Consider the following 7,896-nt stretch of genomic DNA (forward strand, 5'->3'; position numbering starts at 1 on the left):
GAATAAAATTTACAAGCAGAATATTTTACTATAGACGACATGGTGTTTCATAATACCTGCCTATGTGGCACACTGGTACATTTTACCACCTATTTATTACCCATAAAACATTATTTCTCGCGAGATTCACCAGCTGGAAAAAATATATGTATTAGTTAATAACAAAGTCGCTCTAAGTACCACTTTTGGCTACACCAATAACATGTATTATCATCAAATTTAAATCGTAGGAAAAATGTGTTTCACTGTTATCTCCTCTCCCTTAGAACTTATATGTACACTCTGCAATTGCACCATTTAAAACACACTACCGATTATGCTTAGGACCATAACCCAAGTAGACTTATTATTCACTGAACGTATTGCATCGTCGTCGAATATGACTAATTGCAGTCAGCAGACCAGTCTATATAGACGATGGCAACATTGGGGTACGACTACATGATCTGGCCTCGCGTACCATTGGATGCATTACCAAACGACACATGTCAGAATACCGAGAAGTGAAGAAGATACTTGAAGGAAATTCTTTCCCCCGACGGAGTTCGCGTGGTGACCTGACCGAACCTACATACCTAACCATCCAAAGCAAATCAATCCTCGGCATAACATATAGTCAGACCACTCTGGTTACGCATCTAGGGTATATCCCATCATGTGAATCCTGTAACGAGTACTCGCTTAACTACGAAATCAAGCCAAAAACCAGTGAAGTCGCCGAATACGATGAATAAACAATGGTGAGCCGCCATAGCAAGAAACAAACAAAAACTCCGATTATGAACAACCAAGAAAACAATAGCGATGATAACATGCACCTGTACGATAAGCATAAGCATAAGAGATCGCCCGTTGTTGCTACTCCGTTATTGACCAATACCAAATTAGGTTGCAAAATGTTTATTGGAACAACATGCTTGGGAATAACATGATGAGCCACATTGTACAATCTATTCTGATCCCTGCATGCTGATCAATACCGACGCCGGCCACGTCCGAATGCAGATCTTCTGGGAAAGGAAGCAATGTTAGTCCGATACATGTTGCTACTAGAGACCAAGGAATCCTCTGCATCTCCACATGTATCACGGGAAGGGGAGAGTTGTTAGTAATTGTGCCAATAGCGTTATCATGTAATAATTGCTCAGGGAAGCCGGCTGCCGAGAATTTGCGAAATTTATCATTTGTTGTATTAATACGATTGGCAAAACAAGCAAATGGAGCACTGCTTATATTTTTTAATAATATTCAATCACGCGACGAATTTTTTCGTGGTTTCTATCGTGTCGGTGCTGATTTTACCCGGCGATCGTCTTATAATCTTATACAGAAGGTTCATCAGATTCTTCCATAGGTGGCGCGGAGTTGGTGGTTTGGAAGGAAATAGAGTCTAGGATTCGCTCCAAGCAAGCGATACGACCTGTAACCATAGTGTATTAGGTAGTAGTTTAGTAGTATTTTGCGAGAACACGATCGCTCGAAAAAGAAGATCTTGTTTAGTTTTTGGTTCTTTTTTAACTCTGGGTAACCGGCTACTGAGAGTATCCTATGTTTTCTAAACAAAAGCAATTTCAACTCCACACAGCCGATCGTGGGAGTATTGCCTAGAAAAGCTAATCTTATCTGCGTAATGGGCCGGATCACTATTCATTGCGACATTATTTAGACTAATTTTGCTATACCTTCTCTATGATATATTTTTTGGGTTGCAAATTACCTATCACTCGGTCACACGTTATACAGAGAAGGAGTTATGATAGCTCGAGATATTATAAATCAACGAAAGGATTTCCTATTTCTAATATCGGAGGATCGTTAACCTGATGCACCGGCTTGTTACCAATAACGGAACTTGAAATTAGATTCATTAAAACAGACGCAGCGAATTTGCAGTACGTGTTGACCCGCGATCCAATAACATGCACCTGTACGATAATAGAACGAAGATCTAACTGACAGTAAATAGATTTATTTTTTTTTATCATATTCGCGCAAGCTCAAGCTCATACGTAACTCAACAGCAACCGTTTCATTATCTGTATGCATGAAGATGAATTTTTTGTTTCGAATTCATCGGTAATAAGTACCAAGTTGGGATTAGTTAGACTACAAATCTAAACTAGCACAAAATTTGCACCAGTTAGAAGATACCTAATTTGTGCATAAAGGGTACAACATCTAATTTAAATAAAGTTGGATTTTGTAATTCGAATTAATCTCTTTAGTTTGGATTTGTCGTCAAACTGGTCCCAAGTTGGTGCTAGTTACTGATGAGATGAATTCCAAACATAAAATCTGACTGTATTTTGAAGTAATTTACTAATTTGGGAACATTTAACAGAAAAACATTACTCAAACTAAGTAGACTAAGACGGCTCGAGACTGCCAGTCAACCCAATCAATGATATAACAGCCTGTCGGTACTTTTTTGCACTAGCCAAAAAACTACAATCACTCTTCGCAAACGATGCTTTCTCCCCGCAGGCAACACTCTTAAATCTTTTCATCGTCAAAAAACCATCAGCGCAAGTGTTGCTGCTATCGATCAATGGATGGAGAAATCACTCGCGCCGCAACTGTTGCTTCGCGGTTCTTTCATCAGCAGGTTCGCCATCAGCAGCACCTTCAATCACACACACCAAACCCCGACCCAGACGGACGGCACCGAAATCATTACCAATATATTTGGCCTAGTTTAATTACATTTCGAGACTTTTGCCGCCGGTCATCCGTCCGGCATACCTACTTTCTTTTTCACTGCCGGCTATTTCTTCCGACAACGACGGACAGCACAACGCTGTGTGCGAATTTTACGTAAGTTTACGAAATACACGATTGGTTCGGCTGGGCAAGCAGAGGATAGCTGTTTCGTTCGAGGAACCCCCATGATGTGTGGTCGATTCCGCACCTAAACCGCAATCGAAGCGAAACAGATTGACCGATTCGTTTCGGGGCCATGACCGAGCTGACATGCTGTGACAATGACGATGAAATACACTGCAATTGGGTCCACCGGAACGTGCAACAAATGATGGAGGTTTAATTGTTCACGTCGTCGATGTAAATTTGCTGGTAACGTTCAGTTAAAATTGAGCAAGATTTGAAAGTTGCAGTCGGGAGTTTTAATTTTATTTTTGAGGTGCATACAAAGACATCGATGGGAAACATTTTTGTCACAATGAACGTACGAACTCTCTTGTTCTAAATTAAGGAATGGAGAAGACACCCTCAAACGGAGTGCAAGTATTGTCAGATGTCAACAATGTTGGTGAGTCAGATTTTGAAATAACACAGCAGACAGCTGTACTGTTTCTTTGTGCGTCAAAGACTGTCAAGGAATCATGCGCTTACCGTTTTGATCTGTTTAATAAGTAAGCAACACGACCCAGCTCAATGGGGATAACATCGATTTGAACATGCAAGGATTTTTAGTTCATTCTTGCTATGCCAAGAATATTTGCCAGATTCAAAGAATAGATGCAGCATTGCATATAAGCCAAGCCGTTACAAGAATACAGTCGCCTCTATTTCGCAATTGCCAAGAATAAACATTTTGGTCAGCATGTTTCGTGTTCCCTGCATCGACAGAAATCTGAGAATTGTATCAAATATAACACTGGCGCCATCACACAAACTACGTCTCGGATTCCGTAGCTATTGCGTCGTCAAGCAGCCAGACCTATGCAATTAGTGTGTATATGTAGAGTAACTGTTCCTTAATCTATCTTAGCCCTTCTAGTCCTGTTACCCGTTTGAACACACTAGTTTGAGCAGCGTCGGCTGTCTTCGTTAAGTAAGAAAAGTGAGACGCTGAATTTGTAGTTTCACTTTACGTATTTTAAATCTATCACATCGGTTTTTGCCTTTCTCAAAAGAATTTTATTATAATACTTCTCAGGATCAAGGCAAGGTAGGAGCTATCTAGTAGCTCCAAAAGGCAATTTGAAATTGTAAACCATTTCTGATGTGGAAGAAAATCAGCACAACTATTATCAATAATATTTATTTCCAAACCCACTCAGCGATACATTGTAACTAGATGTCGTCTGACATAGGCGGCTCATCCCAACATGCCTCCTACGCATTCGGCATCGATGACTGCCTGATCCTAACTATGATGACAATCTTCACTCCAGCATCACTTGATGTGATGACGAAATGAGAGAATCCAAAAATAGCAAATATCTAAAAATATCCGCTCGCTAAACACTCTGATCCCATTCACAACAACATCCAACCCCCCCCCCCCCCCCTCCCCAACACACTAAACAATGTGCGTCAAATACCGCGTCTAACCCGATAAGCACCACCACCCCCACAAATTGGTCCAACTCCATGGTCCTTATTTCTCCCTGTGAACACGTGTCTCCGCTGAAATCCGAAGTCCGAAGAGGAGGTATGCGGCAACGCAAAATTAAATTTCGTTTATGCTAACTAACTATGTAGGCTTCGCCGGGATCTGTCTGCTTCTGGTCGAACCGGACGGATAAATAATGTGCGTGCTCGGAATACGAAATCGATGCGAATTTCAACCGCCTAACCGAGTTCGAGTTGGGTCCGAGTTGGGCTACCTCCCCTGATATGGCATTTGATAGCAATTCACGTCCACACGACTCTGGCCGACCGGAATGATGTTGATTATCACGTCATTGACAATTTGGCACGGGGACAGAAGTTTTTCCTCAGTGCGCTTACAGTGATGAATGGAATTGTTTGGAATCGTGCGAGTCTTACTCAAATTATGTTTTTAAATCATAACTGCAACATAGATCTAAAAATCAGAATAATCTTACTGATACGGAACTTTCGACGGAAAACCTATTTTTATTGTGAGCATGTGAGAAATTGGTATCAAATACTGAACAAATTAGAAAGAATTTTCAAGCAGTAACTAGCAGAGCCTAAAATTCTCAATGAACGACGAAATTCAGAGAATTCATCTTCGTCCTTTCTATGCCTCTTTCGTCGCTAAATGCATGAAAAAATGAAACAATGAAGCCGATGTCCCCTCCTCTCTCGATTCTACGAAAACGAGTAGCAGCAGCAGCGACTTTCGTTTTCCTATGACAATCCGAAATTTCAATTTCGTTTTGATGCATGCTCAGTAATTTGCGATTCTCATTCATTAAATGAAATTAATGCAATGTGCATCTAATAATGCAACTAGAACATAGTTAAAATGAGAAATATGCACACCGATCAGGCTTCCGTCTTACAATACCATCATTAGCTCGCAAATCTACAGATTTGAGCATCGACAAATAAATACCGTTACTAGTGTATTTTCGTTTCCCCAGCAGTAAGCTCAACATCGAAGTTACCAATCTCATTCTGAATCTCAAAGCAAAAACGAGCATGCGGAGAGAATAATGAAAACGCTCCGCTGCATGCTTGCTTTGTCCTAGCCCGTTGTCTCATTTTCGATTTCGCAAAGTGCTAGTGGTATGAAAAGAAGCTTCGTTCTTTCGTCAGTTTCGCTGATTTTGGCAAATGAAAAAAAAAATTCCGACTATGGTAACTAGTAACAATAGAACTATTCTGACTATGAAGATTCAAGTACGAGGGGTTGCATAGCGTAGTTGGTAAATCGATTTCCTTGTACGCAACTATCCTGGGTTCGATTTCCAGTACCGCATAAAGGGTTAGAGATTTTTCAAACTCGAAAAAGGGAGGAATGCTAATCAGGAATCAGAATATATTGGGTTAAATGGCAGGTTCTCCGTATTCTACAATTCCGAAGCAAGCATTCACAACGGAATGTAAGTATTGATAGTTCACACTATTTCACCTTTCATAACCTCGGCCCATGGCACCTCTACACTCAGACAACGTAGAGAACTTATGAAAATCAGATTACCACGTGTCTCATCCGTGTAGAGTTTCACTGATAAAAACCATGCGCAGAAACCATTCTATCACAAAAATAAAGCCAAAAACTTCACAATCTTCTGCCAAATAGCAAACTATTGGCACACCAGCAACGACCATTAAAACAAAATACTCGAAACCGTAAACGACTGTAAAGCCTCGTCCGCTTTGAATCCGAACGTTTGTAGTGGTTGAATTTGGAATGTTTTGAAGGTAAAAAAGTTTCGCTACGATACGTACGGTATTTAAAAAAGGTGCGCCAAATGGAAAACAAGAGGTAAAATTGATCCTGCGCACCCACGTAGGTCAATCCGAAATATCTTCGTAAAGTTGAAATCTGTAGTACCAATCATGGAGAATGTTCGCCAGCGGTCCCTCAATCGTAAGCGTGATCCAGACGATTCAAAGCAAATATCGTGCTACAGCATTGGATAGGCAACTGAACTCGAAGATGTTGAGGTTGATCAATCGGAACCCAGGACTGTCAGCAGTTATACCGTTCGTATAAAGGACGATTCAGACGATACATCAGCTTTAATGCATTTCCCTTGTGTCCGTTCAAACGTGACGTACGTCAAAACGTTCCGTGCCGTTGATGTTGTGTGTGAATGCTTTCATTTAATTGCATGTAAGTAATCTTGACGTTCCGTACCGGTGACGGAAGCTTGATGTATCGTGTGAATAGTACTTAATCCGTCAGCGAGCAGGCTACACCGGTTCCCGAACAAACGTTTTATTTGGCTACAGCACGGGCTAATGCTCCCACCAAAGTCAAGTTTGTTTTCGTCGATGAATTCACTTAGAAACCGATGATTTGGCAAGGAATTTGAAGCTGCAGATTCAAAACATAACTTTTCATCACCAACAAAACAATGAATTTTAAGCTCTATACGCAAGAGTGCAAAGAGAAATGTATACTTCCTTTCAATTAGACTCGAAAAGGTTCAGTGAAGCTCTGGTCAGATTTACTACTGTTACAACAGTAGAACCACGGCAAAATTACACTGCTCCACACAGTAGAAAAGCATTGGGCAATTATAAAGCTAATGCTAAAGAAAACAGACACAGGACGCTACACATACGGTTTGAGGTTGAAAACCGCTAAAGTTTTTATCGAGAGCTGCTGTAGAGTTAGGGTCTCGGAAGAGATCCCCGTCAGAATCACCCACTACAATTGCAGACGAGCCGGGTAACATCCACTGAAATACTGCTTAAAGGGTATTAAATTTCTTTTGTGAGAAAAATGCCAAGAAAGTTTGAATTTGCGTAAAGGCATAGAGCAATGATTGCATTAAACCAAACTTATGGTATTTTGGTAGTATATTTTTCAGTGAAATAAACAAGCATTAGTTTATAAAAATATATTAATAATTGGCGGAGTTATGGCTTTTTCCCCTAAACCCTTTTTTATTTAAGAGGATTGCGGTGATCACGATTGAATACCAATAGATCAACTAAAGTCCCAAAACTCAAACGATTAGTTGAGTAAATAATTTTTTCCTGCATTCGGGAACGGTATTGCTACAAAATCGCTGTTTCAACCTCCAAAAATTGTATTTAAAAATTATCATCTACAACACATTTATGCATAAAAAAGGAATCGTTAAGGTACGAGAAAAATTAATTACTATCCATTGAAGAAATTCGATTGAGTGGTTTTTCGGCAATCGTGATCATGGAAAAAGCATTTTTGGGTATATGACATTTCTAGATAATAGAATTTAAAATTTCAAGTTAGCTCTTGGTAGACGAAGCGCGCTTGGTAGCCCTCTAACTTTCAATCTATTTTTAGGATCTCTATAAAAATTTGGCAAAATATTCTCAAGGAGTTGTACTTTCAGATAAAGTAATAAATAAATTCGATTTTTTTAAATAAAAATGTATGTAACCTCTTAAGGCCAATTGCAGCGGACCGTGATTCTGAATGTGATATTCATTAATTGTACGGCTCAGATATGTACGGGAAGTCCCTACGATCGCATGTATCATCGCGAGGCGCTCGAGTGTTTGTGCGTTAACGTGTTCGAT

Source organism: Topomyia yanbarensis, chromosome 3 (genome assembly GCF_030247195.1).
Source record: "Topomyia yanbarensis strain Yona2022 chromosome 3, ASM3024719v1, whole genome shotgun sequence".
NCBI classification, from domain to species: domain Eukaryota; kingdom Metazoa; phylum Arthropoda; class Insecta; order Diptera; family Culicidae; genus Topomyia; species Topomyia yanbarensis.